The sequence below is a fragment of the Schistocerca serialis genome, chromosome 2, assembly GCF_023864345.2.
Source record: "Schistocerca serialis cubense isolate TAMUIC-IGC-003099 chromosome 2, iqSchSeri2.2, whole genome shotgun sequence".
NCBI lineage: Eukaryota > Metazoa > Arthropoda > Insecta > Orthoptera > Acrididae > Schistocerca > Schistocerca serialis.
Genome location: NC_064639.1, coordinates 1162938370 through 1162951473, shown reverse-complemented (window position 1 = coordinate 1162951473; position 13104 = coordinate 1162938370). Strand labels below are relative to the sequence as shown.

The 13104-nt window shown below is 44.2% G+C and overlaps 1 protein-coding gene across 1 annotated transcript in view; it reads right to left on the bottom strand.

Annotated features, from left to right (window-relative positions):
* The window catches only part of LOC126458632 (cytochrome P450 9e2-like), a 59413-nt gene extending 56739 nt beyond the window's left edge, over positions 1-2674 (bottom strand). The window contains exon 1 of the mRNA XM_050095800.1: positions 2631-2674. The gene's annotated coding sequence lies outside the window, so the exon portion shown is untranslated. The remainder of the gene's footprint in view (positions 1-2630) is intronic.
* Between the last annotated feature and the right edge of the window lie 10430 nt (positions 2675-13104).

The following is a 13104-nucleotide window of genomic DNA, read 5'->3' as shown; positions in this document are numbered from 1 at the left end:
TTAAGGTTTACTTCTCTGATTACTCCCAGTGCCTGAATACTTTTGTCCGCCCCTGTACATCGTTGCACAGCAAAAGCTTTAGGTTTTTCTTTGTAAACATGTCTTACGGGAAAACATTCCGCGTGAGAACCGACTCGTGGAGATAACATATTGGACCTACTGATAACAAACAGACCCGAACTTTTCGAATCTGTATGTACAGAACAGGGAATCAGTGATCATAAGGCCGTTGCAGCATCCCTGAATATGGAAGTTAATAGGAATATAAAAAAAGGGAGGAAGGTTTATCTGTTTAGCAAGAGTAATAGAAGGCAGATTTCAGACTACCTAACAGATCAAAACGAAAATTTCTGTTCCGACACTGACAATGTTGAGTGTTTATGGAAAAAGTTCAAGGCAATCGTAAAATGCGTTTTAGACAGGTACGTGCCGAGTAAAACTGTGAGGGACGGGAAAAACCCACCGTGGTACAACAACAAAGTTAGGAAACTACTGCGAAAGCAAAGAGAGCTCCACTCCAAGTTTAAACGCAGCCAAAACCTCTCAGACAAACAGAAGCTAAACGATGTCAAAGTTAGCGTAAGGAGGGCTATGCGTGAAGCGTTCATTGAATTCGAAAGTAAAATTCTATGTACCGACTTGACAGAAAATCCTAGGAAGTTCTGGTCTTACGTTAAATCAGTAAGTGGCTCGAAACAGCATATCCAGACACTACGGGATGATGATGGCTTTGAAACAGAGGATGACACGCGTAAAGCTGAAATACTAAACACCTTTTTCCAAAGCTGTTTCACAGAGGAAGACCGCACTGCAGTTCCTTCTCTAAATCCTCGCACAAACGAAAAAATGGCTGACATCGAAATAAGTGTCCAAGGAATAGAAAAGCAACTGGAATCACTCAATAGAGGAAAGTCCACTGGACCTGACGGGATACCAATTCGATTCTACACAGAGTACGCGAAAGAACTTGCCCCCCTTCTAACAGCCGTGTACCGCAAGTCTCTAGAGGAACGGAGGGTTCCAAATGATTGGAAAAGAGCACAGATAGTCCCAGTCTTCAAGAAGGGTCGTCGAGCAGATGCGCAAAACTATAGACCTATATCTCTTACGTCGATCTCTTGTAGAATTTTAGAACATGTTTTTTGCTCGCGTATCATGTCATTTCTGGAAACCCAGAATCTACTATGTAGGAATCAACATGGATTCCGGAAACAGCGATCGTGTGAGACCCAACTCGCCTTATTTGTTCATGAGACCCAGAAAATATTAGATACAGGCTCCCAGGTAGATGCTATTTTTCTTGACTTCCGGAAGGCGTTCGATACAGTTCCGCACTGTCGCCTGATAAACAAAGTAAGAGCCTACGGAATATCAGACCAGCTGTGTGGCTGGATTGAAGAGTTTTTAGCAAACAGAACACAGCATGTTGTTATCAATGGAGAGACGTCTACAGACGTTAAAGTAACCTCTGGCGTGCCACAGGGGACCATTGCTTTTCACAATATATATAAATGACCTAGTAGATAGTGTCGGAAGTTCCGTGCGGCTTTTCGCGGATGATGCTGTAGTATACAGAGAAGTTGCTGCATTAGAAAATTGTAGCGAAATACAGGAAGATCTGCAGCGGATAGGCACTTGGTGCAGGGAGTGGCAACTGACCCTTAACATAGACAAATGTAATGTATTGCGAATACATAGAAAGAAGGATCCTTTATTGTATGATTATATGATAGCGGAACAAACACTGGTAGCAGTTACTTCTGTAAAATATCTGGGAGTATGCGTACGGAACGATTTGAAGTGGAATGATCATATAAAACTAATTGTTGGTAAGGCGGGTACCAGGTTGAGATTCATTGGGAGAGTGCTTAGAAAATGTAGTCCATCAACAAAGGAGGTGGCTTACAAAACACTCGTTCGACCTATACTTGAGTATTGCTCATCAGTGTGGGATCCGTACCAGGTCGGGTTGACGGAGGAGATAGAGAAGATCCAAAGAAGAGCGGCGCGTTTCGTCACTGGGTTATTTGGTAACCGTGATAGCGTTACGGAGATGTTTAATAAACTCAAGTGGCAGACTCTGCAAGAGAGGCGCTCTGCATCGCGGTGTAGCTTGCTCGCCAGATTTCGAGAGGGTGCGTTTCTGGATGAGGTATCGAATATATTGCTTCCCCCTACTTATACTTCCCGAGGAGATCACGAATGTAAAATTAGAGAGATTAGAGCGCGCACGGAGGCTTTCAGACAGTCGTTCTTCCCGCGAACCATACGCGACTGGAACAGGAAAGGGAGGTAATGACAGTGGCACGTAAAGTGCCCTCCGCCACACACCGTTGGGTGGCTTGCGGAGTATCAATGTAGATGTAGATGTAGATGTAGATGTAGACAAATGTTTCAAAATGGACCCCAATGGCTGACGGACGTTCAACTAGCAACTGTCAAACTTCACAGTGCATTTTTCAGATTATCGAGATTCCACTTATTTGACATATTTGTAAGACCATGTTTCTTAAATCTGAGAGTGTTCCGAAGCAATGCATCACTGTACAGCCAGCGGCAAGCAGTTCCACTGTAGTGCTTTATACAAAGAGCGGCGTTTGAACACCTGTTACTGGCGATACATCACTGACCTTTGCGGCGGTAACCTGGGAGTGCTGCAGCGGTGGCCAGCGCCTCTGGCGGACTCGTGTTGATAAACCGGGAGCCACGCCGCAGCTGGAGTCTTAGTGGGGGAAGGTGGAGGGGAGGAGCGGACGTCACGCGACTGTCAGGTTCCCGCAAAAAAGGGCACCGTAACACCTGCCTGCGTCACGCCAGATCCGACAGACAGACTTCGTATCTTATTCGATCGTTATCTCGTGGCTCCGTCCCGATATTTTAAACGCGGTGGTGACTTGCCAGTGATTCCTTTCCACTGTCCGCTTCCGCATCAGAGCGGTCATTACCCTTCATAACATATGAGTGACAAAGAGGGGGGGGGGAGTAGGGGGAGGGCGCCAAGGGGCTCACATGATCCCTGAAACTACTCGTTACTTTTCCTTTTATGGTGGCTGGAACGTGGTGCATTTAGTAGCTACTTAAAGAAGTAGTGGTTCCGGTTTGAAAAGATGGTTTTAACAGGCTCAATGCATTTGCCATCTATTATCTAACGACATCGTAACGTGCTATGAAGTGTATATCAGTTTACGCTTACCGGTCACCTGATACCGGTTTTGTTTTTTCAGTCATTATCAGTAGTCCAAAACATGAATAAAACAATGTCAAAAACGACACAGCCAATAAATAAATATTATACAATATGAGTGTTGACTAAAACAAACTTCATAGTGACAGCTGAAGGACATGAACAAACGATTAGCTGTAGTTGACATCTCATGGCGCTCTGGACAGTTGTCACTTTTACTGTTTGTACCATGCAGTTTACTTACCTGTATCAATACAAAAAACAACGCAATGGATGTTACCCTATCTGTATAATCATCTCCACCTCAAGTAAATACTCTTGTCTGTTCCGTTCATATTTTCTCGTGTTTCTTCCTTCTTCCGTTTGCTACTCGACAGCTAGTTTGGGAAAGATATTCTCTTCTATCCGTTAAGCATGTGGACTATAAGGCCTTGTGGAGACCAATGGCTTAGATTCTCCTCGTGCTGAGACACTCGTTTCGCATTCGAATGGATCGGGCTTCAGATCCTTCTAAGCCGTCCGGATTTCTCTGAATCGATTAAAGCCCCTATCAGCACGTTGCCTTCGAAATTGGCACGGCTGATGTCCTCCCCTATCCATCTCCCACCCGAGTTTGCGCTCTGTCTCTTGCGAATTCGTCGTCAGTGGTACGTAATACTTTAACCGTCCCTATTGTCTTCCTCATATAGTGTTATATTTGGTGTCTGTTAATTTCTTTGTGTTTAGTGTACTGTATAACGAAAGGGTCACCTTCATCTCGAAAACAGCCTCGAATGTGGTTTCTCCAAATGGACGTTATCAAAAGATCTGTGACTAATACCCGAGTTTGTACGCTTGACGTTTGACTGGTTTAACGTCGTCTATCAAACATCAGAATAGACAATGCTTTTTGTGGTCGGCTCCCTCAATCGTTGCCATAAAGTCAATCCAACGTAAAATCTTTAATATCTATTAGGCTTATGTTGAACTGCCACCTAATTACTTGAAACTGCCAGTGGTTTTCCGATATTTTCACCATCTGATGGTGGGATCTCAGCGTCCATAAAATGACTGTGAAGATTAAAGAACATTAGACATGGTCGGCCTTACGGAAGCATAACCGCAGGTCAGTGGGGGACTGAGACGAAGCCACTAAGCTGGATCTCAACTCTTGATCGGGGCTTCTTCAATCAACGCGTGAGCGCAACCCTATGGAAAAGTTGTTTATTACGTTGGGTGTTTTCTACCGACCCGGGACGGCAGCTGCTACATTCTCGTTTCTGTAGACGCCTTTTCCAGTAACAGTGAAGTTACTGCCTCTTTAACCTTTCCCTGTTTCACTCAAAACTTCTATCGTTGGCCCTCCCAGAATACACTGATAATGCGCCGGCATCTTTATCCAAGGTCATCAAGAAGTTCTACTTTGGAAACGCGGTAAAACATTTCTCGATGATTCTGTATTACCCCCGCCCTCATTTGCGCAGAGGATCAATCGTGACCTCAAATTCGTGTCGATAATAGGCCATGCACACACAAATGGAATACATCCATACCCTGCCTGAATGTAGCACTTTACTCGTTCCATCACGGAGCCATCAGGGCAACACCCACGTATTTGATTTTTAGCTACCGTCTAAGGTCTCCCTTGAGCAATTTGTAGTCCGTGAACGACCTTCTTGCTGACAAAACTACCTCTGATATTATCCAACAAAATGGGAGACGAACCAGGAGCAATATCATTTCGCACACAGGGGACACGTGCAGCTTTATAATAAGGGCCGGTGTGCATTTAAGGCAAATGACGGTGACCAAGTCTACATTCGTAACTCCAGCGTGAGAGCGTAGGGTGATGTTGCCACTTCGCTCAAGTTGTCACCCTGTTTTGTGGGTCCTTGCGAGGTGGCTAAGGTACTGAATCCAGTCAACCTCAGTCCGCAATCTCGTTGCAGGCGAGACATCGATGGTGCATTCCATCCAGACGAATAGCGTCTCTTAATTATACCTGTTTCCAGTCCCTCCCGCAAAGAGGGGGGAGCTCGAAGTAGGGGAGGACGACCTGTGCGAGCCCTTGTCGATCTTCTTTGTCGATGGGAGTTGTAATAGTTGCCAGTAGGACAAGCGGTGAGTCACAGGGGGTGTGCGGAGTGAGTGTGGTTGGCGGGCGTGCGAAGCGCCGGCCGGCAGTCGGGAAGGACGCCTCGGCCAGCCCCGGGAACTGAGGGGCGGTAACGAGGCGCAAGTGCAGCGAGGCGGGGGTCACTCGCCGTGGTGCGGCTGCAGGTGGTAGGTCGTGTACTGAGTCACCCGCGTGGGTACTGGCGTGACTGGTGGAGTGCCTCGCGCTGCATTTCATGCACCCTGACGTCAGCTGCCTTTACCGGGAACGTGGATGTGTTAATTCACCTGCCTATTGTCGAGAGTACGTGTCACTTGTGAGCCATTTCGATGTTTGTATAATGCGGTGCTGTACTTTGCATCTGCCTGCTGATGTGGGACTCAAGATTATATTCAGGGCAAAACCTTACGTGTTTGGCATTCAGTAATTATTGTTTCTGTTCAGTTTTAGTGATGCGTGATAGGAATTAGTAAATATGCTGCCTTCTTGTATTGGGTGAGCAAAGAGCTTTCGACTTGATAACTGTAGTCTTCTTATATTGTGCAAATTGATTATAACTCTTCGTTGATTACAAAGATTCTGTGTCTTTGTTGATTACAAAGATTCTGTAACGCTCCTGTGCAGTATGAGTCATGTTGTGGAGTGAACACTGAGTCTTGTGCTGGGGGTTAAACAACGGTCTCATTTAGGTAGTTTCATTTATAAATGGCAGTTGCTGCTCGAGGGCCGTCACATGGCCGCTTTCTTTTAATAAACATAAATTTCACTGTGTAGTTGGCCGTATCCGTTCCAAACACTGTTTATAAAGAAAAAAATAACATGAAACATGTATTTGCTCTGAAGTTAATGTTTTCACCGGTGTGTCAGACCCACCATACTTGCTCCGGACACTGCGAGAGGGCTGTACAAGCAATGATCACACGCACGGCACAGCGGACACACCAGGAACCGCGGTGTTGGCCGTCGAATGGCGCTAGATGCGCAGCATTTGTGCACCGCCGCCGTCAGTGTCAGCCAGTTTGCCGTGGCATACGGAGCTCCATCGCAGTCTTTAACACTGGTAGCATGCCGCGACAGCGTGGACGTGAACCGTATGTGCAGTTGACGGACTTTGAGCGAGGGCGTATAGTGGGCATGCGGGAGGCCGGGTGGACGTACCGCCGAATTGCTCAACACGTGGGGCGTGAGGTCTCCACAGTACATCGATGTTGTCGCCAGTGGTCGGCGGAAGGTGCACGTGCCCGTCGACCTGGGACCGGACCGCAGCGACGCACGGATGCACGCCAAGACCGTAGGATCCTACGCAGTGCCGTAGGGGACCGCACCGCCACTTCCCAGCAAATTAGGGACACTGTTGCTCCTGGGGTATCGGCGAGGACCATTCGCAACCGTCTCCATGAAGCTGGGCTACGGTCCCGCACACCGTTAGGCCGTCTTCCGCTCACGCCCCAACATCGTGCAGCCCGCCTCCAGTGGTGTCGCGACAGGCGTGAATGGAGGGACGAATGGAGACGTGTCGTCTTCAGCGATGAGAGTCGCTTCTGCCTTGGTGCCAATGATGATCGTATGTGTGTTTGGCGCCGTGCAGGTGAGCGCCACAATCAGGACTGCATACGACCGAGGCACACAGGGCCTACACCCGGCATCGTGGTGTGGGGAGCGATCTCCTACACTGGCCGTACACCACTGGTGATCGTCGAGGGGACACTGAATAGTGCACGGTACATCCAAACCGTCATCGAACCCATCGTTCTACCATTCCTAGACCGGCAAGGGAACTTGCTGTTCCAACAGGACAATGCACGTCCGCATGTATCCCGTGCCACCCAACGTGCTCTAGAAGGTGTAAGTCAACTACCCTGACCAGCAAGATCTCCGGATCTGTCCCCCATTGAGCATGTTTGGGACTGGATGAAGCGTCGTCTCACGCGGTCTGCACGTCCAGCACGAACGCTGGTCCAACTGAGGCGCCAGGTGGAAATGGCGTGGCAAGCCGTTCCACAGGACTACATCTAGCATCTCTACGATCGTCTCCATGGGAGAATAGCAGCCTGCATTTCTGCGAAAGGTGGATATACACTGTACTAGTGCCGACATTGTGCATGCTCTGTTGCCTGTGTCTATGTGCCTGTGGTTCTGTCAGTGTGATCATGAGATGTATCTGACCCCAGGAATGTGTCAATAAAGTTTCCCCTTCCTGGGATAATGAATTCACGGTGTTCTTATTTCAATTTCCAGGAGTGTATATATGAAGGCAGTAGCTGGTCTCGAAAGAACAGGTACCATTGATGACCGTGCAGATTCTCTAGAATAAATGATAATTCACTGAAACCATCACCTGCCGACAGGTGTTGATGATATCCCTCGATGTGGAGAGCTGAAAATGTGTGCCCAGACCGGGACTAGAACCCGGGATCTCCTGCTTACATGGCAGACGCTATATCCATCTGAGCCACCGAGGACACAGATGAATAGTGCGACTGCAGGGACATTACGTATGTAGATATTGGACGGTTGGGAATGTGGGTCTCACGGGAAGCGTGCAAGGGATACGTCCCTGCAGTCGCGCTATTCATGTGTGTCCACGGTGGCTGAGATGGACAGATCGTCTGCCATGTAACATTTTCAGCTGTCTCCATCGAGGTATATCAACAACACCTGTCGGCAGCTGACGGTTTCAACTAATTATCATTCATTTGTAATACATTCTTGTGATTATTGCTGTTGAAGCAGGAGGCCTTTTAGAAGCACATTGGAATCTTCTTAAAGGAACTGAATAGTGTAAGGTTTAAATATCTGGTGGCCATCTAACTGCAGTATACAATTTTTTTTAAATATGTTCTTTATCTTCCTACTGTACCATCATTTAAGAAGATCAGGTGCTTAAACTGCGGTTAAAAAAGGAAAAGGGCAAATATTATCGGTATTCTGTTTGTGTGTGAAATGTAATCCTGAACTGTAGTCTGTTGTAGCGATCGGTTGTAACTGCCCTCCCGCCTTTCCCTCCGAGCCTGTACGGCCTGCTGCGTGATCCTGTTGCGGCGGCGGGGTTCGCCGTCGTTCTTATCGCCGAAGGCGTCTGCATAACGATATACGTACAAAAACTTTTCTAAATGGTAAACTCAAGATTTAAGTAATCGTGTTACCAACTGACTGAAAATTAATTATTCTTGGCGAAGACGGCTACCTATAATATTCTTGTTCGATAATTTTGTAAAGAGCTTAAGTAATTTTGCTATTAAACAATCGTAATGTAATTTCATTTGTCGAAGGTAGATATCTAAAGAGTCTTGCTCAGGTTCTTTTGGTAAACGGTTTACAATCATTATTTAAGTAATTTCAAGTCACTTATGTGTAAATTAATTCCTTAAAATAAATGTTTATTGAACTTCGCCTTCTAATTGTGAATGATGTTTGAAATATAATTTAGGTTACTTGGTGGGGCTGACCTTCCCATCCAAGAGCTGATTACGCTGACGCCAAGGTGGCATGTCAGATTCCAATGCCTCTCCATAGTTCACAGAGTAACCAGCTGAAAAATACTCCGTTCGGAGCATAAAAAAGGCGAATGTGTTTCGACAGACAAGTGCAGAACCAACTCTCTCAATTCTCATTCCATCTTCCTCATAAAAACTTTTGGCATGCGAACATATTTGCGCTCTTTGAACATAAATCATTCTAAATCTTTTTATCCAGTCTCTCGTTGTAGTTAAGCCTTCATACTCAGCATCTACCTCTCACTGCCACTGTCTGTATTAGTCTTCGTCTTTTTCGCCCATAGATTTACAGTATATACCACTGCTACTGTCTCCTTCCTCACTTACTTTGTCTCCTTTTATGTTTCTTTCCCACTTGCATTGTCTCCACCATACCTCAGCAGCTCAAAAATTCTGGAGTCCACCCTGTTTTTTCACCTTCGCCTACATGTTTAACATTTCAGTCCAAAATGCGCCCTCCCCTATGTATATGTGTTAAAGTTCGCGTCCAGACCCTCCAAGTCTATGTATGGTCTCCAATCATCTGTAGTTTTCATTTGCACCGTCTCCTCTATGTTTTGTTCCAACTGCTTCTATCCCTCTCTTTCTCTATTGCTGCCACTCTTGCTGCCACTCTTTCTCACTGACCATCAATATCTCCTCTCCATTTGGTTCCACTGGTGTTGCCTTCATTCTCATTCTCTGTGGCTGCCACATTCTCTCTCCACCATCACTGTCTCCTCTTTCTCTCCCACTGGCAATGCCTCCCCTCTTTACCATCGTCATTGACTCTCTTCTACTTTATTTCAGCACAAAAAAGCTCTAATATGTTTACATGATAAATATTTTGGTGAGGAAGGCGGAATAAAGATTTAGACAACTTGTTCCGCACTTTTCTGTTAGAGTCTTGCAAGGAGGAACGTATTCACCTTTTTTGTGCTCTCGCAGGAAAAACTTTCTGCTGCTTCCCTTCTTTTCCCTGCTACAGAGTGTGCTGCTTGTGTAAGACGAATTCTATAGCTCGCTAAAGTTCTGACAATTCATTTACATACATCGACACATTTGTATGCGTAGGCACCTATAAACAGCAAACAAGGACATGTAATATAAGTTTAACACAAAACTGTTTGCTATATATTTTTTCTTGATCGTAGTTAAAGTCCAGATTATTATTTCTATCTTAAAAGAGAGAAAACATTATTACATACATTTACTGAATTAGTAGACATTCGGGTTTTACACAGTTTTTTGCAGTTATTTTGTTACTTTCAAGCCTCTTGAGACCCTTTGTATCAGTCTTTAACATCATGCAGCGCGTCAGCAACCGTATATGTATAGAAAATAAACAATTTCTTTCAGCCTTCAGTTGCAAGGTAATTTTTTACTCGTTTACCTAGGTTTCAATTCCAGTAATGGAATCTTCTTCAGAACAAAAATTAAATTATTTTGAGAGCCAAACACTGGCCATGTCACAGATTAAAAATTAAAACAATAAAGACGCATAATCATTAGATTACGTCTGTCAAGATTAAAACCATTAAGGCGAACGAAGACGGAGCTACGCCGGCTGGCGTAAACGAGTAAAAAATTACCTTGCAACTGAAGGCGGAAAAAAATTGTTTATTTCCTTCGTATCAGATTTTTGTCACTGCAGTACCACTGTGGGCATATTTGTATAGGAATGAAGTGCCCATTATATAGAGACCAATGTCATAAAGTTTTATTGGTGACAAATAGGTGACTAAGAACGTAGTTTGATGACCTCAGAAACCTCGTAATGACACTAGAATCCTTGCCATGTGATCACAACGTGAGTTAAATTTAAATTTACGTCACAGACCAGATACTGAGTACATTTTTACACGCATAAGTACGGTAATATTGAACCTCTGGATCTCGGTAAAGGATGATGATATCGAAAAAATTTCAAAGTTTCCCGAGACAGTCATTTTAAAAATTTAGGATAAAAATTCCGACGATCTGCCCTGAAGAGAAATTATAGAAGTTCAAATGTTCAAATGTGCATGAAATTTTATAGTACTTAACTGCTAAGGTCAACAGTCCCTAAGCTGACACACTACTTAACCTAAATTATCCTAAGGACAAATACACACGCCCATGCCCGAGGGAGGACTCGAACCTCCGCCGGGACGAGCCGCACAGTCCATCACTGCAGCGCCTTCGACCGCTCGGCTAGTCCCGCGCGGCAAATTATACAAGTGACCATCCCCACAGTTGGTACTTTTCTTACCCAAATATATCGGTTTCTCTATGTTTCCTCAAGAACGGCCCATGAACCAACAGGGCTGGTATAAACCGCTCACATCCTCCCTAGACCTCAGCTAATGCAAAAGAACCAACCGATTTCCTTTGTTTTCCTGGGCTGGAGGAAGTGTGTAATGCTTAAAGTTTGACCTGTACGATAGGATGGTTACAGCATGCCTGTTCCTCAGCTAAGTATGTAACACCGACAGTTTCCAGAGACCTTTACGTGTCTAAATCTCTATAGTGGTCCAGCCCAATCCCTGTACAGAGCAAGGGGGTAAAATAAATTTAAAACTGCTTCTCCGTTCGCAAGTTCGGCTTACTATACAATTAAGATTTTGTCGGTGGTAGGAATGAGGCTGTGCCCTGCTCTATTAAAAGAACGAAGACCTTAATTAGATTCAATATGCATTAAAAGCAATTTTCTGAAGACGTCTTTAACCAAAGATATTTGAGTCTCTGAGTCTCTAAGCGAGCCTATCTTAGTATCTCTGGCACCTGAGTTTACGGTGCAGTTAGTGAATTTCCTCCACTATGAAAATGAGTGAAGAGCTGAGTGTGTTCAATCAGTCAAAGTTTACGTAATTTTCATATTTTTGTACTGAAATTGTCTGATAATTATCCGATTTAGATTTACTTGTACAATGTGCAGTAAGTTTTCTCTGAGTCACACGCTCATGTTTACAATGTCTGAGTGCCATATTCCATTCCATCTGTCCTTTTATTTCCCTCTTGGAACAATAAAAACGGATGAATGTGTGTATGTACAGTTATGAATTATACGTACATAACTGCGGGAGTAGAGTAGTGTGTTAAGATGACAGCGTGACCAGCTTCAGTAGATACTTGGTTGGTACCAAAAACGTTTGTGTTTCAAAATTCTGTACATGGCTGCACGTTCAGAGACGGTGAATAGTTATAATTGAAAGAAAAAAACCCTCAGTCACTATTTTTAACGAAGTTAACCGGGTTTCTACACTGCTAGGAGTGTCTTCCTCAGAATTTAAATCAAAGAATGGTCTATAACATGGTCACAGAAATATGACTAAAAACGTATGATACAGAGTATAAGTACAGAATCATCGTGAAGGACTGGCAGTACTTATATGTCATTTATAAAATAATAAATATCCCTAAAGGGCATTAGTCTCAAAGATATATAAGATAAAAATCTGTGATGGCGAGCCACTAAGGGCTGCTCGTTACTTACGCGGTTACGGGGTGCAAACGGACTGAGGTGCCTGCGTTAAAAAATGCGGTCTGGTGAACATGGCACTGCAACGAGCGCGCCATCTAGTAGCCGTAGATACAATTAGGCTACTTCACATTGAAATATAGGCAGAAACGATTATAAATGATCAGTATTTGGTACATAATGGAAAGCTATGTTTGTTTGGAAGTAGCATACAACATAACATTTTGTCTACATCAAAGCTTATAACAGTAAGATGAAACATGAAAACATCATTATGAAAATGTAGATAGGATTGAATGACAACTTGTAGAAAGCAATATTGATGTGAAATACAGCCAAGAAACATTTGATAATTGGAAAACATAGGACTACCTTAGAAGGGAAAGAACATTTCGGCAACTGCACAAGGAGACCCGAAGTCAGATATCGAGTGACGGCTTTAGACCGCTGAAAAATATTTTGTTACGCAGTTATAGCTGTTCGTTAAGGATGAGGCTCTCCTTTCGTGCAAGATGTTTGGAAATCTCCAATTCTTCTATAATATCTAGTCTACGCCCTTTCTTTTCGATGTGCAAAATGTTTCTATCGCAGATTGCTTTCGGTGAATGACCTGTAATTAGAAGATGGTTGGCAAAAGACGAATTTTGGGGGCTAGTACCATTTTTTCTTAGCAAGTGTCCTTAATATCTCGTAATGAAAGCACGCCCAGTTTGTCCTATATAGTAAGAGGAGCAAGTATTGCAGACAATTTTGTAGACACCAGAATTTTCTAAAGGGGAACGAATAGAATGTAAATTATGAATGAAGTTTATTTTGAAATTGTTATTAGAAGAAAAAACAACGTTGCAATCGTATTTCTTTCGAAGAATGCGTTGGATCTGATAAGAGA